The sequence below is a fragment of the Stigmatopora nigra genome, chromosome 13 (genome assembly GCF_051989575.1).
Source record: "Stigmatopora nigra isolate UIUO_SnigA chromosome 13, RoL_Snig_1.1, whole genome shotgun sequence".
Taxonomy (NCBI): Eukaryota; Metazoa; Chordata; class Actinopteri; order Syngnathiformes; family Syngnathidae; genus Stigmatopora; species Stigmatopora nigra.
Genome location: NC_135520.1, coordinates 9766383 through 9793963, shown reverse-complemented (window position 1 = coordinate 9793963; position 27581 = coordinate 9766383). Strand labels below are relative to the sequence as shown.

Sequence of the window (27581 nt, the reverse complement as noted above, 5' to 3'; positions counted from 1 at the left end):
CAACGGGCACCGACCACCTTATGAACACAGCTCCAGTCGGCCACCACACCAAATGAGTCACGGAACATGGGCCATCGTTTCTCCCCTGAAATGGGCAAAGCACTGCCAGGGATAGGAATTAAAATTCCTGACATTATCAGCGGATCCTTACAGAGCATTTGGGTTCCGACTACTAGTCCGAAATTCTCAACCTCAAATCCTATTTCTGGTTCCTCGAGATCTGATAATCCACATTCTAAAAGCAAACTTTTGCAGGTGGGGATTGGAATGCCAAAGACCCCTCCGTAGGCTGTCATCCACTTTCCTATCCACCCTACCTCTTTGGCCCCTCAAACAGGTGGTGAGACAATGAAAGGAAAATTAATTCTTTCGTTTTTCCATTCCACTTATCCTCCCAATTGCCCTCCCAACATTTGGCAGCACCCTTCTAGCAAACTAAGCTATTCCAAGCCCATGATTGAGAATAGTGTCTACAAGTGTTACTGTTTTACTCATATCTCAACAAGAATATGCACGTCTTCTTCCTCTTTTCTCTGGTCATCAACCCAATCCAATTTCCTGTCCTTACATATGTATACACTAATTTATATTTATATGCATTTGTGTTTGCATATTCACAAGATGCACCTTGGTGCTTTTTTCAGGGAACTTGTTGGTAATTTGTTAATCTAATCTTCAGTAGAGGAAGTCAAGATTCACCTGGGAGCAATATACCACTTCAGGACGGATTTGGAAAATAGTCAATGAAAATGTCAAGAAATATGCTTGACATATTATGACAACATACTCAGCCAGAGAGCATGTTTATTATAGTTACGCAATGAACTAATGCTGACATGATGCAGTGAGTGTGAATATTCAAAAGAGACCCGTGATAATACACTGTGAGCGACGTAAAATAATTTGTAAATAATGTTAGAAATATCTAAGAATTTCACAGATTGATTTGCATGGATGTACAAATGCATTCGCAAATTGTTCAAAGAAATGAGAAACCGTTTTTTTCATGTGCACATGAACACGTTAAAGAGCAGGGGTGGGCAAACTGGTCCTCAAAGGCCGCTCACTGTGGGTGCACGTTTTTGTTCCAACCGATCCAGCATAGACAGTTTAACCAATGAGATTTCTGCAGTAAACAAGAAGCCCTTGACTGAAATCCACTGATTAAACTTTTAAGACACCAGAAAAGGTGGCATCTTAATGGGTTGGAATGAAAACCTGCACCCATTTTGTGAAATAGTTAGCCCATCCCTGTTATAGAGGTTAAGCAAATAGTTCTGAAAATTTAAATTCCCATTTGCAAACGGTTAGCAGCCCAAATGACTGTGTTGTGTTTCTCAAGTAGCACTATTTAAAGAAAATTGTTCATACCTTGACCAATGTGAAAGTTGGCAATCTGCTTCAGGATTCACATGTTAAGGTTTTCATAGCTGAGCTTGAAACTTGTGGTTTTCTTAGCTAGAGAGTAGAGAAGAACAACAATGACTTAGACATGATATTTGGTGCATTGGAATGTTTCATAGTCTGGTAAGCATCTTGTGTCATGTCTTTGTCTGGCTTTCTTTTCCAGAACCACAGTTGGATGACTCGGTGTGTCGGAGCTGCACACCTGTTGTCCAATAGGAGTACTCAGTATTTAAGGACTCGTGTCAAAGGCTGGCGGACTATTGCATTTTGCTTATTGCCATGTATTCTTGACATCCCTTCTAAATTCTCCCTCCTTCAGATGGGTGTATTTCTTGTTGTGCTGAATTTGTAACTCGGAATTTCTAAGTTTACTCGCCGACTCGGTCGTGGTGTTTATTTTGTACATTTTATTACTTGCGTTTTCTCGCACGCTCTTTATATTCAAATAAAGTTGTTTGCTCATTTGTACTCCTATTTCTGTGTTAGGATTCATCCTTAAGCGGCTTGCTCTTTCATAACATCTTGATTGCTTTCCATAATCAACAATTTTACTGGCTTGTCAATAGCTTGATTAATTGGATTGCTGTTGTCTGAAAAATATAGAGCTGCAACCGTACAGCAATGAGCAAGTAGAAAATGAGAGAAAATGTCTTGACCCCAGCCATCCCACACAGAAAACTAGATGCTGGATGTCAATAACTGAAACCTTGTGAGCCATTGATCTTCACAATTTGACCTTTTATTTACACCTTAACATCTATATCCTATTTTCCCAATTGAATTTCCTCTCCCTGTTCACACTGTATAATTGGTCTCTATACATCCTCTTTTCCCCATTCAGCTTTCCTCCGTCAAAGCCTCGAGGACAATTTTAAACAAAGAATTGCTATAGTACAAGAGCTGAGCCAGCAGGCTGAAGGTAAAGTGTGGGTCAAAAAACAAGGCAAAGGGAGAGAACAGGAGCAAAGGTTAAGGCTGAGCAAAATCTGATTGAGTGAAATGAAAAACTAGGGGATCAGTGAATAAGACATATAGGATTACAACATTATTAGGGATATTGAAAAACAGAAGTGGGGCTGTGATAAAAAAAAACTTTGTATTTATATTATGAATGTATGTATGCGTATATGTTTTATTTTCATTCATTTTTCAAAACGCTTTATCCTCACTAGGGTCGCAGGAGGTGCCGGAGCCTATCCCAACTGACTTTGACCCAGAGGCGGGGGACACCCTGTATCGGCCAGCCAATCGCAGGGCAAACAACCATTCACGCTAACACTCATACCTAGGGGCAATTTAGAGTGTTCAATCAGCCTACCATGCATGTCTTTGTAATGTGGGTGTAAACTGGAGTACCCGGAGAACTCCACACAGGTAGACCGACCTGGATTTGAACCCAGAGCTCAATATAGCACCCCTCATGACAATTGTGAAGATAAGCGGTTCATAAAATGAAGGAATAAATGATTCGAATGATTCAGTTAATTCAAAAGAAATGTGCCCTACATTACAGTTAGCTCTAACATAAATCTATTGCCTGAACATTTGGGGCTTTTATTAAACAAGAAAAAAATGTCTTTGTGTGTGAAAAATTGTATGAAGAACATAAAGCACAAATCTAGCCGTAAAAGAAGTACCCTCCACTCTAATAAAGAAGTCATTTATTACAGTTACTGATTTATTATAATGTGTATGTTAGATGTTTTGGGGTACACTCTTTGACTGGTGTCAGATGGTTTAGGTGCCTTGAGAAACACTTAATGTAAATACTTAATTTTTTTACACTGTAAGAATAACCTGAGTATAAGCGGCACCCAAACGATTTAACGAGAAAAAAATATTTGAGCATATCTACCATGCACAACTCACAGGTGTCCGCATGATATTATAGGAGATTTAAAATAAGATTCCCGAAGTCATAAACCAGATAAATCTATAAATTAGTTGCACTGAAATATAAACCACAGGTTTCAAAGCAGGGGGAGTAGCGGTTTGGAGTCAGAAAATTATGGTAGATACAATTTAAGTATGGTACAACTGAATATATATAATTCAACCAATCAAGCATTTATTCATTCATTTTACGTACTGTGCATCCTTGTAAGTGTTGCCGAAATGTATCGCAGCTGATTTTGGTCGAAAGGCAGACTACAACCTAGACTTGTCCCCAGTCTGCTAGCTATAGAACACAAGAGAGACAAATGAAAATCCACACCCACAATCAAAACGCCACCAGCGGGAATCGACCCAACACCTGCCCGCAATGCATGCAGAAGAGTGAGCCTCTACACCAGATATGGGCAAACTGCGGCCCGCGGGCCACATCTGGCCCGGTAGGCCTTCTAGTCCGGCCCGCCGACGTTGTCCAAATAGTTTTTCTTCTTCTTTTTTTCCCCCCAAGATGGCGCCATCACGTGGAACCCATTGGCAGTAGCTCTGTCCACTCTTATTTGTTTTTTATGTTTTACAGCCCCTCTATCTTTTTAAAAATGACATTTTAATATTTCTTAATACATTCCTTTTGACTTTACTTTCTACTTTTTACTTTTTACTTTAAGGATGAGTGATGAATATGTTAATACTTTTTACCTTTTTTGTGTTTATGTTTCATATGTACTGTTAACGGATGCACTTTTTTATATGTATCATATTTTGTGCTGACCCGGCCCATCTGTCAAATTTTTAAAGTCAATATGGCCCCCGGGCTCAAAAGTTTGCCCACCCCTGCTCTACACGATCAGGCATCTTAACAAATCAGCCACAATTTTGCAAATTAAATGCAAGTCAAGTGGCGGTCTCAACTCCTGGTCTCCTTGTGCCTTCCGCAATTGGCTGTTCACCAATTCAGGGTGTCCCCCGACTAGTGCCCAAAGTTCGCTGTGATCCAGGGTCCACTCTAGTGAGGATAAGCAGTTCAGAAAATGAATGAATGAATACTCAGTCAATTCTGGTCAAGACTGAAACATTCCTCAATCTGATGGCCGATGCCCTCGAATTCCTCTTACTAATCCTACTAAAGGCCATTCCAATGAGCCAGCTGGAAGATTAAATCTGCCCAGATGTTCCCAGGTATCTGACATTTTTTAATTCCATGTTAATTAAATGCATGACATAACAATGATGATGTAACATTAATGACTTAGTTGTTGTCTAGTGGAAACATAAACAATGTGCCATCTTAAAATATACATATATATTATGTATACAATATAAAAATTGGAAATCCACTTTAATCACACTTTAATCACAACAGGAACTCATTTAAAATGGCTGGACTCAATATCAGCAGAATGATAGACTAAGCAAACTTTTTCATGATATTTCATTTCTCGGATCAGTATTATATGAGAATGTCCCTGAGAGCTGTGTTAATCGAATCTGACACTTTTTAGTTCAGAGAAATTACAAAAATGGCTTTTCAGTTTGAACCTGCCTATGTGGAGAAAGGTACTCACTAGAGAGCTACTCATTTGAAAATCACATCCAAAAAATGAAGGGTTGCCTTTATGGAATATGGGCTCCCAACAAAAATATGCATATTACAACTCAGGGGAAAAAAGTATGATTTCCTTAGGCGGGGAACATATAATTTAACAACACAGAGGAAGCCTATTCAAATAGCCTTACTACAGGAATTCTGCTTCATGTGTTTATTGTGCTAACAGCATGAGCAATGTACACAGACTGTGCACATCCGTAGTCTTTCTGTCAGAGGGCGGGCGTATGTACCAGGAAAATATGTCACTTCGATATCGTCAATCATGGTTTGAACACATTTGAACATGTGTGAATTCACATGCCACTTTTACTTGATGTTTCTTCATGTGATTTTCTGTCTTCAGGCAATGAAGCTATGTATTTTGTGCCATTGATATTATTTCCTTTGCTGCCGTTGACATCAACGGACTCTTAATTCATTTGAACTGGGAGAGTGGCATTTGTTCATTTGCTGTAAACCCTCCCAGTTAAAATTATTTAGATGGCGACAAGTAATCAACTCATATCAATCCACAGCAGACCAATTGAAAAAAGCCAAAATTACAGATCCATCATTGTTAATGGCAGCAAATAGTTTTAATAAAACCTCAAACATGAAAGTCATGAAAGCAAATACATTAACAGACACGTACATGTACATGACTGTACAACACATTATTAAAATTACAAGGCAAAAGCGAATCGTATTTTCATTTGAGAAGCTTTAATGATGTGAAACTGCAAAGCTCAGCAATAGCTAGTAGACACTGTCCATTGATTGCAACAATTGGCATGCAGGCAGTAAGTCAGTCTTCTGAATTATTAAAACAGGTCAGTAACCAGGGGGATGTGTTTATCTGTATATGGGGGTTTTAAATTGTCAATGGACAGAACAGAACAGATACATGGTACTAATGAAAGACTGTCCATAACAAATTTATTAAAAAGTGTTGTTGTAGAAAAGAGATAATAATTCAAGTATCACATGGATTGGGATTCTATTCTGTTTCTTTAATTAGTTTCAGGGAATTTGGTGTAAACGACTCAATGACATTCAGTGTAAGTAAATTGAAGCAAAAAGCAGAAGAATAAAATAAATTGTAAATAATAATGACAAATATAATGCCAGTCAACTCTGGGATGAAGAGAATGTTTGTTTGCAAGAACAAATTGTGCTCAGCCAATACAAATTTAGGCTTGCGAAAATATTTGTGTGTTTGCCTACAAGACAAAAATGAATGTTTTGCCCATCACAAACCCAAAAGTTCAACATTAGTTACGCACGCTCGGATTCTCACACGGAACATTTTTATGAGCCAATAACAGCCAATAAGACGTTTTGAGAAAGAGATTCTATTTGCAAGCACAGTTTCGACAAGATGAAGGAAGCGGAATCTAATGACAATGAATAAGAACTGTGACTCGATTTTTATGATGAGTTTATCAGAGACATATTTGGCAATGAAAATAAAAATATAAATTTAGAACTACAAACAACAAAAAATTCTCAACAAACAAGTGCTACAGTGTGAAAATCTAGGAAAAAAATCATTAATCCAATGCTACTCGAGATGTACAGTGGTAACTCTACTTAGGAAATTAATTGGTTCCAAATCTTGTTAAGTAACTTGGATTTTTTTATAAGCAGCATTTTACATTAAATTTGCATAAATCAATCAGCAATCTTTAATGGTAGCCACTATAAACCCTTTAAAAATGTTAAAAATATATATAGTATACCTCTTTTGATGTTTAATATCTTGAAAATATTGTTTTTGGAACAATAATTAACATATCAAAGTGTTTTATAACCAGAAAAAAATGTAAATTAAAGCAGTCGTAAGTAGACGTACCACTGTATATAATTTACACAACATACTCATTGTTGTATTCTCCTATCTGCTCACTTAGAGTACACAAAACAAGACTAACTGTTGACTATCATGAAACTTGGGAAAGACAAACTCAATGTGGTAGTTATCGCTAGTCTCTATTCTAAATATTAATTGCAAATTATTCACCTCCATATTTGAAAAAAATATGTTTTACAAATACTATAAGAATTCATTCATCACATGTGAGAAGAGAGCCACCTTATTGTACAATGCTTCGCTCGCCTGACTTCTGCGCGACCCTTGCAAGGATAAGTGTTGCAAATGATGAAAAGGAGGAATGTGAGAAGTGGATAACCTTAATTATCACACAATGACAATTTGGTACATTGCTAAAAAAATTAGCAGAAGAAGACTTTCCCAAAGTATTTCAGAAATCCGTTTTTTTTCAAAACTTTACATCTTTGCAACAATGTATGAAAACCATCAGCCAGAATTAAAATCAATGGATCAAGTCAGTCACGTTAAGTGATCCCATGGTGAATGTAACTTTTTCAACAATACCACCCACACAGTTTATTGATTGATCATTATCAGGAGAGTGGGCCAGAATATAAGATGTTGCAGTTCAGCAAAGAAAAGGGTGGAATGGGACTTCCATTTTTACAAGACTCTACTACACAGTTTAGACTTTTAATTTATTTATGTTCACCGACCTAATATGAAGGTTGGTGAAAAATCGATAAGAGGAACGTCAATGGCTCCTATTTGCAGACAACGCATTACTGAGGGAACTGAACATTGCTGATGACAGCATGTCCAACTTCCTTTCAAAGACCTGGCAGGAGTTTCAGAAGAGTTAGGACTGGGGGACTCATTATGGATTTTGAGGTGATGTACTTTTCACAAAGACTTTGGACTAAACAAAACTGAGATTAGATAAAGGATATGTTTTTACGAGAGGTTGGATTTTATGTGACTCTGTTAAAATAGTACTACTTACTACTGAAAAAATTGATTAACATTTTACATTAAATAATGTTAAAAACTCTAATTTTCCCTTGGGCTCACAGTGAGCAAGCACATTTTAATGTACATAATAGTTCTACCCAAGGATGTGTGGATTTTCTTCCCACATCCCCCCAAAAAACATCCAGTCTTGGCTGGTTGAACACTCTAAATTCCCCCTATGTATGAGTATTAGCATAAATGGTTGTCCATCTCCTCGTGCCCTGCGATTGACTGCCCACCATTAAGAGTGTCCCCTCATCAGTGCCTTTAGTTAGCAGGGATAAGCTCTAGCACCCCCCACAACCCTTGTGAGGATAAGCGGTTCAGAAAATGAATGAATAGTACGGATGTCAAACTCAATTAGAGGGCCACTAGAAAGAATCTTGGCCATATCAAAAAAGGCTGAGTCGAAAAGAAAATAATTGGACAAACCCTTAGGGATGTCACCTGTAGTGTTAACCAGCCTCTGGTTGTGGCAATGCATCACATCTTTCATCCACATCTGTGCATTCTATATATAGAATATCTGGGCACTGCCTGAGACATCTGAATGCTCATATATTTCAGTCGATGCCTGGTGTAGGAGGTAAACAAAACCCCTCAGCAAACAGTCTTGAGCAATCATGCGTTCATCTGATTTACAAAACAAATATACAAAACCTACGATTAAATCATTGAACTCAGTCATTTCCAAATGTGTGTATTCATGTTACTCGCTAAGATCTTTAATTTGTACTCACACAAGAATTATATAATGAATTTGTAAACTTAACAAGAATAATTTAGTTCTGGGAGCATTTACCAACCTCAAATGACGATGATTTACTGGAATTACAACAACAACAAAAATCCCAAACTATTTGAATACCTTTCAATACTGACCCAAATCAAGGTTTACTGATGTAGTGGAGTAAATCAAGATGACATCTGAGTTACTGAGCATATCAGAATCATGTTCATTGGCCAAGTATGCTAAAAAATATATTGTATACAAGAGTTAATAATGTATCTATTTTTCACAATTTAAAACAAAACTACCATAAAACTACAACTCATAGTAGTTGTAATGTAAAACTACCTGAAGAAAGAGGGGCAATGTTTCAGATTGTAAAGATTTTAAATATACAACACATTCATCATTAAAAAAATGCACAAAATCACATCATTTATTTGTGTAATCTCATTTTAAAGCACCCAAAACACCATGACAAATTCCACAGAATCGTCATTTTGATTTGGCAGATTATTAACTCAAATGGGGGGTAAAAAAAATCATTCAATACATAATCAGTGTTCTCGTTACCTCTGCGTCCTGCGTCTGATACGCACAGCTTTTCTTCCAGACGCACAATTTCAAGTAATGTGCTTTTTTCGGACGCAAAGAAATTTTTATCAAAAAAAAAAAACCAAAACACATATATCCGATAGCAAACCAATTTATTCCACATAATCTTTGCGAAATAATTCTCGCGTGAACGAGACTAGCAGACACTAGCAGACGAAGGAGAGAAAGCGATAGCAAGAGTTTCGTAATAGTGTAAGAAAGATAAAAAATGTTTCAGAAAAAGCAAAACAGTCTGGATAGTTATTTCGCAGTTAAAAAATACAACTAGTAAGAAAAGAACTGCAGAAGATTCGATCGATGATCATGAAGCAAAACGGGGGAAGCAAGGAAAAATACGCACATTTCAAAAGACTTTTGGCTGCAAAGAGAGGAGGATCTACGAGCTGAAAGACTAGTACAATGATAAATAAACCCTAACCCTAAACCATATAATAAATAAATTAAATCTGAATGTTTATATATCGTTGCTTATGTTTTATTTGCATCCGTAGTATGTTGGGACTCGTGACAAGTTTCCTGGGACGCACAGTTTTCAGACAAGCGAATCCCTGGGACTCGCAGTGTGCCAATTGTAAAATTATCACTGCATAATTAGAATATTTTTCCATTATAGTGCACCACTACACTTGATTGCAAAACCAAGAAACAGAAGGATTTTCTGATCTTTATGCTTTTCACATCTGTTTTTGCATAAATAGGGATTTTCAGGAAGAAAAAGCACATCATGGTTCACTGCTGTGAGGTTCCGACATTGAGCAGCTATAAAACTGAATTGCAAATAAGCCTTGCGCCTGCTGAACGAACACATGCACTGTACAGAAAGAATAATGGTATCTCTGAGGGATGCGCCAGCTGCAACTACATTCATATAAAGTAGCAATGAAAAGTTAAAGGACCACAAATGTTCTTTTGACAAAAGTCTTGATGGAACTACTGTGGCATTTCCTTGAATTTGTCTAATTAAATCAGTCGAAAGTGGAAATACTGCGTGTCCTTTGTTGCAGAGGTTGAGCAAAACTAAATATTTGAATACCCTTCCAGCGGTTTTTATACTGCTATTAAATACCAGTAAATCCTTTCAGGGCATGAAGCAAGCTAGCTACCAAAAGTGTTGATAAATGAATCTTCAGTCTACGTATCTTGAAAAGTCTGCTAAGACTTTTTGAGCATTTCAGAGAGTATACCTTGTCTTGCTTTGACACATAATTGCTACAATAATAAGAGGAGAAGAGAAATTACACAAAAAGGTTTGAGATAATCGAGATTATAGTCATATATTTTGATCTTGTACAAAATTAAGGCCCAAGGAAGCTCAAATCTGATCAGACAAATTGAACAAAAATGAAAAAATACACACGCACAAAGAACTGGGCAGCCAACAAAATGAAAGAACTTTCTTTAACTCAGTAAATCTGGCATCCATTTTGGTATACAAAATAAGGGATTATTATTCCTCTATTGGTTTGAAAGCATAGCAAATGGATCATCTGATTGTGAGCTCAAGATGAAAGTGTCCCAGTGGACAGTGAAAGTATTTATTTTAGAGTATAATTCTGATGCCTTTCCTACTGTAATGGGAATAAATCCAGAAGCCTAGAATACTAGTACAATAATATGATACAAGATGAAAGGCACACTGGCAAATTCTCATAGGTGTGCCTGTTTAGGTTTGCTTGACTATAAAAAAAAACACAAAAAATATCTTAGAGGAGTAAAATCATATGCATTAACACTTTTGTTCTAAATCCCTGTTTTTTTATTTTATTGATAATGTTTCAAGAAATGTACTGGATGTGAGTTTTCTGAAAGTCAGTTTAGATGTGATTGGGATTGACTGTTAGTCTTTATATGCCCTCTGATTTTCTGGCAGCCAGTTCAGGGTTTATCCCTACATATGTTCAGAAGGCACAATCTCCCATCTGGGAAAATAAAATGTTTCAGAACCGTAGATTGACACAGGAGGCTGGCTTCAAAACAGAGCAATCTTCCATAGAGCCCCATTCCAAACTGTGAAATGGCACCATAAAAACAAAACAATATTGAGACAGCCTGGTGCAGTTAGAATTTACACTGAACGGCAACACCAATGGTTAGTGACAGTTGGGTGAAAGTAAACATTGTTATTATCATTATTATTATTATTATCATTGTTGTTGGTGATGTTGTTGTAGTTATTTCTGTTATCATTATTACTATTTTTACTATCATTATTATTATTATTATTATTGTTGGTGATGTTTGTTTTGTTTGTTTTGTTTTTGCACTACAAGCGCCTGAGGATTGCCCTCAGATAGCGCTAGAGCTGCCACTGGAACGCGGATTATTTCATCCGGGGGGTAGTCGGAGGTGAGGGGCAGTCAAATGTCTCCGGCTGGATGAAAAACGTAGGGTGCCACGGTCCTTGTTGGCAGCTCTGAGTGGTATTTGTTGGAATTCGCAGGCCGCAGCGAGCGGCCTCTCAGGAGACACCACGTGAAGGTTTCCAACTTTGTCTCCCCGGTGATGTTGTTGTTGTTATTTATGTTATCAGTATTACTATTTCTACTATCATTATTATTATTATTATTATTATTGTTGTTGGTGATGTTGTTGTTGTTATTTATGTTATCAGTATTACTATTTCTACTATCATTATTATTATTATTATTGTTGTTGGTGATGTTGTTTATGTTATTTATGTCATCATTATTACTATTTTTACTATCATTATTATTATTATTGTTGTTGGTGATGTTGTTGTTGTTATTTGTGTTATCAGTATTACTATTTTTACTATCATTATTAGTATTATTTATTATTAATATTATTATTAGTATTATTGTAATACAATCATTATAGCGTACACTCACTTTAAAAATAGCCAAAATGTATTACTTTCTGGGACATGCCCCTACTGACATGGGCAACTTGCTGTTTACTCATGCTGTTCTATTTATGTATTTATTTTAATTTGACAATTTCTAGCTACCCGGTGGACCAGTGGTTCATTCGCCTGACTTTGATGGGAGCAGTGTGGGATCGATTCTCACTCGGAGGAGGTGTGAATGTGAGTGTGAATGGTCTGTCTGTCTGTATGTGTGCCCTAAGTCTGACTGGCGAACTGTCTTGTGTGAGGTCTGCCTTCCGCCCGAATTCTGCTGCGGTGTTGAAAATTATGAATGCGATACACCTTATATGGGGTTTTCCATGTTCGATGAAAAACATGGAGGCTTTCATGGCGCGTTTAATATTAAACAGTGGGTAGTGAACAAAAGCTGGCTTACGCTATAAGTGACATGACTACGGGTTTGTTTTTTTTACTTTTTCACTGTCGATTGTGAGATTAGGCTTCAGCAACCCCACGATCAAGATAAGCGGAGCACATAATGGATTGAAGAATGGATAAATCACATCAATGTGTACATAAAGATTTGTTGAGACATATTTTATTTCATTCAACACACTTGGAATTCTAGCTTGAAGCTGAAAATGTATTTGTGTTGCTACCATCCACAGCAAAGCAACAGACGTGTAAAGCACTTGGCACTCTGAGGAGATGAACTTCATTTATCATTTATGACAGTTACAAGCTGTGGATGGAAAAAAAGTCAATTGAGATACCCTCTAAACTCACCCGGCATGGCTCAAAGGTAAAGTGGGTTTGTCCAGTTATTGAACATAGCCCCCTGAGGCCATGTTAAATTGTACTGATGAGAAAGATAGCCCTGTGCTGCTGAGCCACAGTATTTCTCTATTAACACTATGAGGCTGAATGAGATGTGAAAGGCAGAGTTAAGCATATCACTTTAACAGTCATTTTTACTATTTGTATCTAGAATACATCTATCTACCAATGCACTACACACAGATTGAAATGATTTGAATGATTATGGTATATACTTAGTAGGAGTGATTATCATTTTGGCTTGACAGTTCTGGGGTTGAGATTTCAATCCCAGATGGTGTTAGCATGTTCTCCCAGGGCTTCCGTGGGTTTTCTCCGGATAGTCCAGTTTCCTCCAACATCCCAAAATAATGTATGGTAGGCTGGTTGAACACGCTAAATTACCCAGTGTTGTGCCCTAGGATTGGCTGACTACTAATTTCGCGTGTCCCCTGCCTGGTTCCAGGACCCCCTTGTAAAGATAAGCGATGAATGAATGTATGGTCTGTATATAATGAAGGTACTAAGTCTCTCAAAAATAGATGTAAAGAGATTATTTGCTTACGGTAACTCAAAATACGAGCAAAAATTTCCTGGGCATTTTCAATTCCTTTTTATCTGAATTAGAAAACTACACAATCATGGGCTACATTCCTGCCTTAACATATGTCATCAAAACCCTTCACGAGTTTTAAAAATCCTCTGAGGAAGAAGCTGGTTTTCATAAAGTGCTTTATCCAAATATTTTTGACAGAATGAGTGGAAGAGAAAATGTGGTATGAAAAGGTGCCACAGGCACAGGGATAACCACAGCCTTGGGAGGATTATCAAGCTTTAGTAGGAATGGATTGAGGCTTGTGTCACCACTATGAAATCAAACACCATTAAAAAAATAATGAATTTAAATGCACACCACCTTTTTCAAAATGTATATTCACTTAAAGAATGGTTGCATGCAAATTCCCCTTGTTATTCACTGCTTAAAATCTGGGTCGGAGTAGTTTTTGGGACCATGCAAATCTCTCCTGTCTGGCGGTGGGAGCTACTGAAACACTTGGTAGTACCGATCTCTGCCTTAGTCACAGATTCCGCCTCATGTGTCGTGCTGGTCCTCTCCCCCGTGCCCCACTTCCCCTCAAGATAGTTTGCAGGTTCTCGCTTAGCTAATGCTTTGGCTGACTGCAATTCATAGGAAATATATTTTGGGATGCACAAGAGAGCTGTATTCACACTTCCAAAAGAACGATGCACATCGTCACAAATGGCTTCACATTTGGAAACAACCCTATCCCCCCAAAAAGGTACTGCTTTTCAAATAAAAAAGAGTTTGATAGACATTCATATACACATCCACACATATCCCTTATACATGATGCAATCTGAACTCTCAAAATAATCACCCAGGAAAGCCAGTCTATTTTGCCACGCTAAGGAAATGATTCCATTACAATCCTTTTACGCAAGATAGATTACAATATAGTCTTACAAAATACCATATTCAGTGCTTTAATTTTTTTTAAATAAGAATTTAGTTCTGAATGTCACTTACTTCCCTAAAGCCTAGAAATACGGATCTTAAAAATTTCCAGCCATGCATGACTGCTGAGTAATGATAAGGGCTATTTTTTTCTGAACAAGTATAAAATATTCATAAGTTGGGCTTATAGTTCACTCTCTCCCAGACTTTAGTAAAATGTAAAATTCTATTATATACTCAACGGCTGACCTGGAAGAAACAACGTAAGAGCGATGACATTTAGGGGGAATGTTGTAAGAATTTTGTAAAAGCAAGGGTGTCCTGTTTCCAGTTGGCATGATGCAAAGACAGGTTCATATTTCCTCACTGGTCAGGTTCTGAAATGAATATACATCACAATGAAACCAATTGCCTAAAAAATAGCCACTCACACAGAAGTTGTGTTCCTTTTTAAAATAATGTGGTACCATATGTTGATTAAATGCATATAGATATACAAAAAAATATCCTTTTCAACAAGGCATGAGCATATATATGAGGTATTTATTTTGCATGACCTTAAGTGGTGAAGTCTAATGAAATGTTAACTAGCACACCACTCATCAAAATCACATTCTCTGATCAGGATGCTTTACAGGTTACAGACAATTCAAACACTTAAGACCTTTAAAATAGCAAAGCCAGTCAGCATGAAACAAAATAGCTGTTTAGTGTTGCCTTGAAAACACGCTCTTACTGAGTCAAACCTAAATTAAATACTACTTCATGTATTTGATGCTAACTCATATATTTTGTGATGAGTGCCAACTTTGATTTCATGAAACAGTTGGCCCGAACATCTGTAAAGGTAATCCACTCAACATAATGGTAGTGTTTGTTCCAGTCCGTTAAATTCATTCAGGTGCATTTTGGTGATATGTCGAGCTGAATTCTTTTTGCAGATTCACTAAGCGGATGATCTGCACCACCTCAAAAGTGGCAGGTAATATCAGAAGCTGAACAAAAGCCTAAAGTACGTATGGCACATGGAGATTGTTACAGAGTGTAAAAAAGTCAAAGGGACACCTATAAACTTGTTTCACTCTTTACACACATTTTAAGACTAAAATGTTAAGTTAACATAAATTAAAGATTTAACTTCTTGAAACTTAGACCAATTACATGACCACTCATTTTATTTGTGAGGAGTCCCTAAACCCTTAATTCTCTACAACCCTCAAGTCTAACCCTAAACCTAAATTCTCTATAACCCTCAAGTCTAACCCTAACCCTAAATTCTTTATAACCCTCAAGTCTAACCCTAACCCTAAATTCTCTATAACCCTAAATTCTCTTTAACCCTCAAGTCTAACACTACATTCTCTATAACCCTCAAGTCTAACCCTAACCCTAAATTCTAACTCTAACTGTAAAGTCTAACCCTAACCCTAAATGCTCTATATCCCTCAAGTCTAACCCTAATCTTAAATTCTCTATAACTGTAAAGTCTAACCCTAATCTTAAATTCTCTCTATCCGTAAAGTCTAACCCTCACCCTAAATTCTCTCTAACCTAAAGTCTGGACCGCTTTATCTTCATTAGGGTCGCGGGTGGTGCTGGAGCCTATCACAGTTGACTACGGGCCAGAGGCTGGAGACACCCTGAATCGATAGCTAGCCACTTGCAGGGCACAAGGAGACAGACAACCATGCACTCACACCCATACTTAGGGGCAATTTAGACTGTCCAACCATGCATGTTTCTTTTGGGAACGTGGGAGGAAACCGGAGTACCCGGAGGAAACCCACACAGGCCCGGGGAGAACATGCAAACTCCACACAGGTGGATGTGACCTGGAGCTGTGTGTGTGCATGTGTGCGTGTTTTATTTATTTTATTTGATATAGGTTTTATTTTTTATCTTGAATGCCTTTTTCTGGACTAGATGAGTAGCTAGATAACACACTGTATCTGAAATACTGATAAAATATTGATTGTCGAGAAGTGTTGTACCAAATTCTATAAAGGAGGTTAATAAAAGATTTTGTGGGATCACAAAATATTCCCAATTGTGTTGTGTTGTTTCTTCACTGTGTATCTTTTCAGTGTCAAGAAATGAGGATTTCCCGAGAGCTGCTAAAAGCCCCTAATGCAAAGCTGACAGGTTGTTCAGCATACATCTGTATTTGTGTGTACATGCGTGTGTGTGTGTGCGTGCGTGAGTGTACGTCAGGGTAAATTCCCACATCAGTTCTACCTTTGTCACGCCACTGCACACGATGCATGTCACATGTCCCAACCACTTTCCTCTAGCAACGACTAGCCATCAGTCATGCATCCCGCCGTACAAAGTAGCAATTCCTCCATCATGATCAAAATGAAAACAGATCATTTCCACAAATCTCTTAAGTGTACACAGTAAATAATCTTCACTCAGATTTATTGCTGCAACATCATGAATAGAAAGAGATGAAAGGGTTTGAAAACATGTAGTTCAAGAGGGAGAGAGATGAGTGTTTTCATTCCCATTACTTCCACTATGTTATTAAAACATAATTGTGGTGGTAATAACCCCGTAATTTACACACCTGTGCACTGGATACAAATTTTATCGCCAATCCTCTTTTTTTCTATATATCTTTCTCTTCTTTTCAAATTTCTACTCATTATAACAACTGGATGGTATATAGTGGGACAATTTTCTTTTCAACCTAAATTTTAAAATAATTAACTCTGACGAATGAATTGCCATGCAGAATATGAAAAAGTACATGGAACTGTAATACAACAAATAAAAACAAAAAAAAAATCAGAAAAAAATCAAAATGTTATCAATGCTTTCAGGTTTTATTCCAACACTAGTTATTTTCAATAAAAAAGAGGGAGTAAATAGCCAAATGCGTGGGATAAATTAAGCATGCGTGTTTGTGAAAAAACACAAACACCATCAGTTGTGCATTTTGTAAGCCGGTTTGTTTGAGGTGCTGTCTGTGTGCTCATTTGGAATTCAATCACTAATGATAGGAATAATATTATAAAATCCTTTTGCAACCCATAGTGCAATAACCAATGAAAACGTGTTTATGATGGGTTTTCACAACACGCTGTGCTTTAAAATGTGACACTTCTATCACATGTCCACAACACACACACACTTGCACCACAGGTTTGGTAGATTGAGCCTGGATACTGTGCATTTAGGAAAGGAAATTAACTTATCATTAGAGCTGTGCAATATTACAGGTATTTCAGTAAATTGTGATATAAAGCGGGACAACACATATACAAATACAACGCTTCAAACATGTTTCATGAATATATTTTGGAGAAATGCCTTGTAATTATCCATTTATTTTCTTCATCATTTTTTCTCTCAAGCCCCATCTAAACATGGGACATCGCAGGTCAAGGTCATGCGTGAGTTTGAAACAAGTTGCGACCATATAATACAGTGTCATCTGATTATACCTTTAATCCGTTCCTGAGACACGGCGTAATCCGAATTTTAGTCTAAATTGAAAAATAATCATAAAATAGAAAATACACTGTACACACAGTGCTATACAGAAACCAGTAGAGCGCCCAAGAGCGCCACTGATTGATTGGGACCACCCTTGTAAAACAAAAGGCCAAAGTAAAGCTTTTAAGAGTTCTATGAAATCAAGTGGATACCAGCCCGGTGGCTCTATCTACTTATATAACAGTCTAGTCCCGGCAGCTAGTACGGCACTTACAATACCTGTGAGGAACCAGAGACTTAATGGAATCCACATAACCGGCTCAAACAATCCTTTAACAACAACATAGGGCTGAGAAAGCTTGAGTGGGAGTTAGACTATTCTATAAACACAAATAAAGGAATGTAACAAATCAAAAACGCACATTTCGCATCGGATTACTTGTCAGACCAGTCCCTTTTTTCATGCCATTATTAATACAAAATCGGGCTTGACTATACATGAAAAGATTTCATTATAATTAATAGATGTTTTTATTTTTAGATTTTTCCATTCCAATTTTACCCAGGGAAAAAATAACGAGATTGTTTTACTTCCAACTTTACTTAAATCTGTGCATGTGGGCACTATTTACCTAACTATACCTGATTTATATATACAGTGGATCCTCATGATACGCACCTTATGAGCTTTTCACAAAGCGACTATTATCACAACGCTTTGTAATTATTTTACCATATAAATCAATATACATCACACAAATGTCCTTGACAGGAAAAAATAAATAGGCATGCGTCCCAAAAAAGGACTTTGTTGTCCTGGATGATGAACTAAATTTGGATGTGCGCTTCCTGTTGGTGCAGTGGATAGCCTCACAGTTCTGTGATCGAGGTTTCGATCCCAGGTCCGTCTGTTTGAGGTTTGCATGTTCTTGTGTAGGTTTTCTCTCCAGATCCCAAGAACATAGAGGGTAGGCTAGTTGACCACTCTGAATTGCCCTTAGTTATGACTGTGAGGGAGAATGGTTGGCCACCAATTCAGGGTGTCTTCTCCCTGGTGCCCTTAGTTGCCTTGGATACTGAGGAATTCTATTTTATGTAAGATCCTCGTATTTCCATGTGGAAGGAAGCTGAGACAATGCAAAAGAAAGTGCACGGACACACCAAGCAAGAGAAAGTGTTTTCTTGTGTTCATAAACTGAAAATTTGATTGTATAATAGCATTTATGAAGTGAGGATAGTCGTTTTGTGAAAAACTCATAAGGTGAAGTGCGTATCATGAGGGTCCACTGGATATGTACATCAGGTATAGTAAGGTAAAAGTGCCTAGATGACATGCTACTATTAAATATGATTGAAAATGAAGGATACAAGTAGAGTTGGGAATAAAAGAAACCTCGTTATCAGCTCCCTAGGTAAAATTTGAATGGAAAAATCTAAAAATAAAAAACATCTATGACTTATAATGAAATTTTCACAAGTCAAGCCCTATTCTGCAAATGGCATTGTGTGTGTTTATAGAATAGTTTATCTACCACTTAAGATTTCTCAGCCCAATGTTGTTGTTAAAAGATTGTTGAGCCGGTTATGTGGATTCCATTAGGTCTTTGGTTCCTCACAGGTATTGTAAGTGCAGTACTAGCTGCCGGCACTAGACTGTTTTATAAGTAGATAGAGCCACCGGGCCGGTATCCACTTGATTTCGTAGAACTCTTGAGAGCTTTAGTTTGGCCTTTTATTTTACAAGGGTGGTCCCAGTCAATCAATGGCGCTCTTGGGGTGCACCAAATAACAGGACAATGCTGGTAATGCTGTTCCTTCTTTTGAACAAATATAGAAGTATGATATTACAACCAAAGAGAAATATTTTATTTTGCTTGAGAAAATTATGACCGCTACTCTCTGTATGTCTCAATGCCTTAAGGTCTGATGTAAATATGCAGATACAGTTGTCCCTTACTATAACACCGTTCAAATTTTGCATTTTTTGAAAATACAGTAAAAGCTGGCAAATGGTGGAGAGCAGTGGTAGGTAACCTATGGCTCGGGTGCCATATGTGGCTCTTTTGATGGGTATATATAGCTCTCCGCTAACTTGTTTGGTAAAATATGAGAACCGTTGGTGAGAGATATAAGTCCCAAACGCACCAATGGGAGCATCACGCCGAAACTGAGGCACCGACACTATCTCTAGCGCCTTTTTAAATCATCATTTTTCTTCATTAGACTCTTCTGCCTGCATACTCTCATTTATACTCATTGATTAGCAACAGTGAAAACATGTTCTCAAAATAATTGAGACTTTTTTTTACATCCAAAGTGGTGAAATGATTAATAAATGAACACATTTTCATCTATTTTTACTTTATATTCTGAGTGTGGCTCTCAAGGAATAATGTTTGAAAATATGAATTGTTTATGGCTCCCTTCATCAGAAAGGGTTCCCGGCTCCCGATGTAGAGGTTCACTCGCCTGACTTTGGTGCATCTAGGCGCGAGCTTGATTCCCACTGGTGATTGTATGATTATATGATTATGTGCGTATGGTCATTTGTCTTTCTATGTGCCCTATGACTGACTGGTGACCAGTCTAGGCTGTAGTCTGCCTTTTGCCCGAAGTCAGCTAGGAAAGTTCAAGAACATAGACTGATGATCCAGTTGTAGATTTGGATTAGATTAGATAACGTTATTCATCACATATTTGGTAAATTTACATTTAAATTTACCTAATATTCACATGCAGAAACCCTGTCTGTTCCGACCTTCCTATTTCAAGTTTGCATATTATCCAGCATAAGCTCCAGCACCACCTGCAAACCTTGTGAGGATAAGCGGTACGGAAAATAATCTGTCACAATAATGACTGTCACAAAAAAGCTCGATAACCACAAGAATTCAAGCTTGGTTTACAATAGCCAATGAATACTGAAAAAAGGCCAAAAAGTGGGCAGACATTAATGTCCCATTAAATACATCCAAAACATCTTCTTCTTTTGTTTTATATTCTACTGTGATGGCAATTATGCCTATTATAGCAAATGGGTACCGCAACAGTATTATTTTCATGTATAAGGCAGCAGGCATACATATTCAAATAACATCCATTTAGGAACTTCTGCGACATTTCGCTCTCTTTTTGAGGCAAAAAAAAGGGTAAAAAACTTCAAAACTGACTGAGACCAACCCAAACGGCTGCTTGACATGAACCATTTGATGGATTTACAGCCATTTTAGAAGAAAATCCATTTTTGAGTCGCCATCCATTTCAGTTTTTTCCTGTTGACAAGGGACCATTTTCGCTCCATACCAGGGTAACAGCAATAAAGCAATAAGCCCAAACGATACAATAGTAAAAAGTAAAATGAACAGAAAAAAATACTTTAATGAGTTTAATTTTACATTAAAGTCCCACTGTCACAAAAGGAGGAGCTTTACTGAATTTGATAGATTAGACTTAGACTGCTCCACAACCTGTAGTGCTTTTGTTTATAAAATAAACCAAAAGAATGGGCTAAACAGTTTTAATCCTATTTCGCTGGTTGCCAGGAAGCCAAAATTCACTCACCGGGATTGTTGTGGGCTAAAGCCAGACTTTTAATGCATACAGTGCCCTCATCCGTTTAGTTTCTATGTTGTAGTGGCCAATATTTTGCATTTGTTCGACCTGCTGGTTGATATGTATTTGACGTCTAGTGGTCATAAACTAATTTAAATTGATAAGAGAAGGATGAAAAGAAAGAGTTAAAGTGTGAAGGCATTGAACATGCATTAATCTCTTGAGGAGAGTCTTAATGTCTCAGTCAAACTTTACTGCTAAGGCAATCAAACGTTACTGACTATCCTTGTGTGTCCATCTGTCTGCTTCTTACTTTGCATCACATCTCACTCCTGTCTATGTCTCATTTCCTCTATCTACTCTTATCTGACAAAGTGAATTATTTATGCCTGCTCTTCAAGGAGGCTCTTTGTTCTCCTCCCTAGTGTTTTCTTCCTAAGCACTTGGGTTCATGTGCGCATTTGAGTGCAGTGTTTCTGGGGTTAAGAAGTAGTGAAGTTATTCCAGTCTTTGACTTTCCCAATTTTCAAACAGGTACACACAGAGAAGTCACGCAATATAAATATATAATAATATCTAAAAGCGGTACTAAAAAGTGTAAATGAAAGTAATGTGTGTGACTGTGGTTTTATTGTTTGGATTTTGTACCAAAACCCACAGTATATATACTGTCTTTAAGGGTGGTGTTCCATACTGCTGCAAAATTAAATGGTATCTTGAACGATCATCTTTACACCGTCAAAATTAATGATCATTCATCCATGCCACCTAGTTTCCTGACCCACTCCAACTGGTCTATAAGTTTAAGCGGTCAGTGGCTCCCCTAGTTTGTCAGTTGATCTTCCATTTCAGCAAGACAATATTACAATAGCTCTGATAAGCATTCTCTTTGTATCCATAAGTGGCCACGTGGCCTAATGGATAAGGCGTCTGACTTCGGATCAGAAGATTGAGGGTTCAAATCCCTTCGTGGTCATTCCACTAACTTCCTTATATGCAGCTGTGTATGATGATGAAGGTTTTCACCAATTTCATTATATGCAGTTGTGTCTGATTTCATCATTTGATTTGAACTAAACAACATGGAGGAAAATTTTGTAACTACAAAATCACCAATAAGAAAACATATTTTTTTCTTTCTCCCCTTTTCAAGCTTTAGTTACGGTAGCTACTCAATCAACTAACAGGGAATTCCAACTGTTCCAATAACACAGGTGTACAACTCCCCCAACGAAACATCTTTGTAAATGATCACATACTTGTAGTATATAGCGCTTTTTACCTTCAATGCACTTAAAGCACTTAATGCACACTCTGTCACTGAGCCATGCCACTCCAGTGCAGAGAGTGATCATTTTACAAAGAATAGCTTTGTGAAATTCAGGAAGAAGCACCATTCTATGAAGGTTATCCCCTTTTCTCTCTCACCACATTGTCCTTATCGGCTGCAGCGCTGTGGTTAGTTCCCTGGTCAGAAGTGACATCTCCGCAACAATGGTTGTATATGTATGTCTATATATCATCATGGTTAGACACAAAACATCAATTCACTCTCTCATCTTCCATACCGCATATTCTCGCAAGCAGACTTTGGGCGAAAGGCACTCTAGGTACACTCCTATTTTGTTTGAAATTTAAACGGAATAAAACCGAAGTGCCAACAGGCATTGGGAAATCTTTCATCATGAAACAAGACAAAACAGTTTCTCAGAACAAAAAAAAAAAGCATTTCATTGATGGAAAGAACTAGTTTTAAGTCAATCTCCAGACAAGCACCACAAAGTATTAATTTATCTAAAAGGAAGTAGTGTGAGAAAAAATTCAAAGACTATAGAGATCATTCATAAAAACCTGAGTGTGTATTTGGAGAAGGTTTGTTCTACTTGTCAGACTTTTTAGTTATAGTAAAATATGAAAAAAAAATTAATGATCCAACTCAATTTGGGCTTTCTTGTAAGTATGGGAGCAGTAATCATCTGCCTACTCTGCTACCTACATATAATACAATGCATTAACAGCTATTTTACAGTAGTAATAATAATCACCTCATCGACCTAGTACATATGCCATTCACCCACCACACAAAGGGACACAGAGCAATCTTCAATTCTTCTTAACTGACAAATCAAAGGTTCAGCAAGTCTCTTGTTCTTTTGATTGAAATAAAAGCCGATCTGGCAATTTGTGCCCTAGAGGCAAAATGAATATTCATATTATTTTAGCCCTTTGTCATGAATATTCATTATAACTAACACCGAATGTGCATAATAGCTAACTAACCCAGATGGACCGGGAATACAACATAGTAATCATATATTCATACACATATAGGCAAAAAGATAACATTTACATATGCAGACAATTCCGTCAATAGTATATCACAATAATTTAAACTTTAATTGGCTTGACAAATAACTAGAATTAAAGACACATTTCAAGCCACCGCTGACAATATCTTAAAATTGTAATGGCGGAAAACGAGCTGTCATAGCAACAGAGAGTCTTACATAGGTTGAACGAGGTAGAGAAACTCAATAAAATGTAATGTAGTTTTTTTTTGAAGAAAAAAAAAGGAAAAATAGAAAAGAAGGCATATATGTGCTCCACTCATTCATTTGGAAACCTTTGACTCGGTCAATTCCAGCACATGTTAACAGACTGCTTTCTCTTCTTCCTCTACAAGAGGGGTAGGGAACCTATGGCTCGGGAGCCATATATGGCTCTTTCCATGGATGCATATGGCTCTCCACTAACCTGAGAGGTAAAATATGCAAATCACTGGTGAGAGAACTGAGTCCCGAACACACCAATAGTAGCGACACTGGCGTTGACCTATCTCTAGCACCACTTTAATCATAATTTTGTTTTTCATTACTCTTCCACATGCATAATTTCATTGATACTGATTGATTAGCAACAGTATAACAATGTTGTCAAAATAATTCGGAGACTTTTTGTACTTTAAAAGTGGTGAAATGCCAAAAAAATCACACTTTCATATATTTTTACTTTTCAATTCTCAAGAAATAACATTATAAAACGTGATTTTTTTTATGGCTCTCTCTATCTAAAAGGTTCCCGACCCCTGCTCTACAATGATCAAAAGATGAATGTTGACAGATACGATATTCACATAGTTACAAAAAGAGAAAGAAAGAAATAAAACAAATAATAAACAAATTATGCATTCATTATCTGGGCACTTATCCTCACAAGAGTCACAGGGGATGCTGGAGGCTATCCCGGCTAACTATAGGCACCAGGCGGGGGAAACCCTGAATCAGTGGCCAGCCAATCACAGGGCATAAAGAGACAGACAACCATTCACGCTCACAATCATACAGAGCAATTTAAAGTATTTCAATAATTTAATTTGAAACATGTTTTTCATATTTTTTTTATTCAAAATGCGTATTAGGTAGTTTGGTAAAAGGTAGCATAGAGTGTGTAGTGTATTATTTACATTGGACTTTCTGCTGTTACCCAAAGTCTGGATCAAACCAACTGTTTTTACCACCAATGATGAATACTTTGTTGGAAAACTATCTGACATCAACTCTTCTTCCATCTACCGTTTAGGTTTATGTGATTCAAAGACACAAAAACGCACCTACGGACTGCAAGCAAGGTCACAGGAAGAGCGAGAACTGGATTTACAATGATATATGTGTTCTCTATACGAACAAGTGGAATGGATTGGATAACAATAGCCTGAAGCACTTCTCAGCACCTTTAGTGATAAAATGAGGGGAAACTGACAAGCTCACTGTTCTTACTTAAAATGATGACAGATTATATGATTGTTGATGGCTGTAATTTGGATTTTATTAATCCTTCCTACCAGGCATGTTTTTTGGAATGTAGAAAAAGAACAGGGTGCTTAGAAAAAAAATCAGCATCATTGCAATATTGAAAAAAAAAAAAAGAAATACAATACCCGTTTTTACACATTGCAGTATATTTTTTTAAAAAACCCACTCACTTATTACACCGTTTTGTTTTGTGTCAGAGGTCACGCGCCCAGGTATTTCTACTCTCATTTGCACAGTGTCTCCCTGAGCACACCACTACCCTCCTACACACAGCAAAGTGCTGCCTCGATATTGTCAGCACAATCAGATACTTCCTCTGAGCCAAAGCCTTGCTAACAAGCTTAGAGTCTCTCAACACGTACTGTGTGGTTTTGTGTGAGCTTTTGTGCTACATATGACACATCCATTATGAGCAAACACACACCTACTCTCTCACACGCACAATGACACAGCTATACTCGCGTTCTCTTAAAGGATAAAGGCAGACTTGTTTTTTTTTCTGTAAGCTCAGCATCATCTAAAATCATGTGCATGCCCAAAGATGGCTGAGAAAAAAAGAGCTGCAGGAGCATTACATTTGTTTTACTACATAGTCATAATGGGGTCACGTGAGCGGCAAACCTCAAATAGGTCACTGACTGTGACTCACAGGATGCTACAATACACCTGCACATGGTAAGCCCACCACCTGGCAAGGAGTCATCAACAGAGCCCCAGGACTGATTTTAAAAGTGGAAAAGGCACTTATTATTTGGCACATAAAAATGGGGTGCTTCCCTCTTTGATATTTGTCGAGGGACTGGCCCAGCATTTAAATGATTTTGTCATTCTTTTGATTAGTGTTGGACCGATACTATTTTTTGGCTCTCGATTCTGATCTCGGTCTGTGTCGTATCGGCTAATACTCTACTGTCATGCTACTATAATTTAAGCATTTATTTTTTTTAATTTTAATACAATAGGATTTTGCAAACTAAGTCATATTTTTCCATAGTTTGACTGGGGCTGCAACTCATATATATATATATATATATATATATATATATATATATATATATATATATATATATATATATATATATATATATATATATATATATATATATATATATATATATATATATATATATATATATATATATATATATATATATATATATATATTATTTAATATCTTTATTATATATTATATATATATATATATATATATATTATATATATTTTTTTTTTCATTCTGACCTCCAACAGCATATGTTATTTCTATGCTATAATTTAAAAAAATAATAATAATATTTTACATTAACTAGTGCCTAGTATGCCTGTTCTCTTACCATATCTTTCTATATCATGTTTGTTCTTGGTTTCTGATAAATTAAAAAACTGAACCCCAAAAATGCAACATATACTCCAGTCCAACTTGTATATTTCATTGAACAGTCATTTAATCGCTGCTACCCTGTATTGGACATAAACTACCTTTTTAAAATGTAATTTATTTTTTTAATTAACAGTAGAAACATTGAACGCTCCACAATTAAATGCCTATCATCATCTTGGGATGAGTGACAAGCCCTCCTTTTTCCACGGCAGTATGCATACTGCGTAGCAACTGGCCATCTTGGGGAGGGCAACAAACCATTAAGACCCTCGATTTTAAAGAGTATTGCATAGCATCAACATATTATTTCTTACTCCCCAATACCAATGACGTCATTCAACTTGCTCTTTCAGTGCTATTATTGATATCGGTTACAATATTGATAGGAACTGTTTATCATTTGGATTTTTAGAATAATTTACATGAATAGATTTTTGTTTGATGTTGCACTGCAGGCCCAACTGGCTAGAATGAAAAATAGTTGGCAAGCACAAAAATAATCCCGACTTGGTTCTTACTGTTTGTTCAATACAAGCATTTCCTTAGCATCTTGACTTGTTGTTGTACACAAAACTCAATTCTAATCCTGCAATCCATCAATGCATTCAGGTTAGAAGATTAAATCGCTAATAAGATTAAGATAGCGTAAGGTTCAACTCTAAAGAGTAACTAAACCTTCTTGACTAATCTTGCTTGCACTCAGGGAAAAGCTGGAAGGCATTTTTTTTTCACCCACAGGCCTGTGTCACAGGCAGAAATATGTTGGGTAAACCTGAGTGCAAGGAACTAAAGACGCGAGCTTGTAAATAAAAAAGAAAAAAAAGAAAAGAAAAGTGAAAATAATATCAAAAAATGTAAATATTGTGGGGGAAATATAATTGTAATGCTTTGTGGAACTTAAGCCGCAGAGAAAATTAAACACAATTACTATTATTACGATTGTATATCGTTATTTATTTCCCGAAACATACTATTTCAAGCATTATGGACTTTTCAACTTGTAGACCAAAGGATCAGCCGTTAGATTTGGTACACAAGTTTTGGGCCAGATACCTTTTTGTTACAACATGCACATGCCGGAATCGAACCAATGCTATCAAGACAACGGGGCGCTCACACTACACCGCCAACAGGTTTGAACTATTTCAAGCATAGACTTTTTTTTTTTAAATTGCAACCATTTGTCTAAAAAGTTACAGAAAAAGGAAC

At 36.9% G+C, this 27581-nt stretch overlaps 1 protein-coding gene and 1 non-coding gene across 3 annotated transcripts in view; one reads left to right on the top strand and one right to left on the bottom strand.

Moving 5' to 3' along the window:
* Positions 1–27581, bottom strand: part of lrfn5a (leucine rich repeat and fibronectin type III domain containing 5a) — a 70053-nt gene that overhangs the window by 36345 nt on the left and 6127 nt on the right. Inside the window, exon 2 of one of the 2 annotated variants that reach the window (XM_077731656.1) lies at positions 1372–1458. The exons of the other annotated variant lie outside the window; for it this stretch is intronic. The gene's annotated coding sequence lies outside the window, so the exon portion shown is untranslated. The remainder of the gene's footprint in view (positions 1–1371; positions 1459–27581) is intronic. 2 annotated transcript variants of the gene reach the window in all.
* Positions 22086–22158, top strand: trnar-ucg (transfer RNA arginine (anticodon UCG)). The gene has a single exon. It is a non-coding gene; the product is annotated as a tRNA-Arg (tRNA).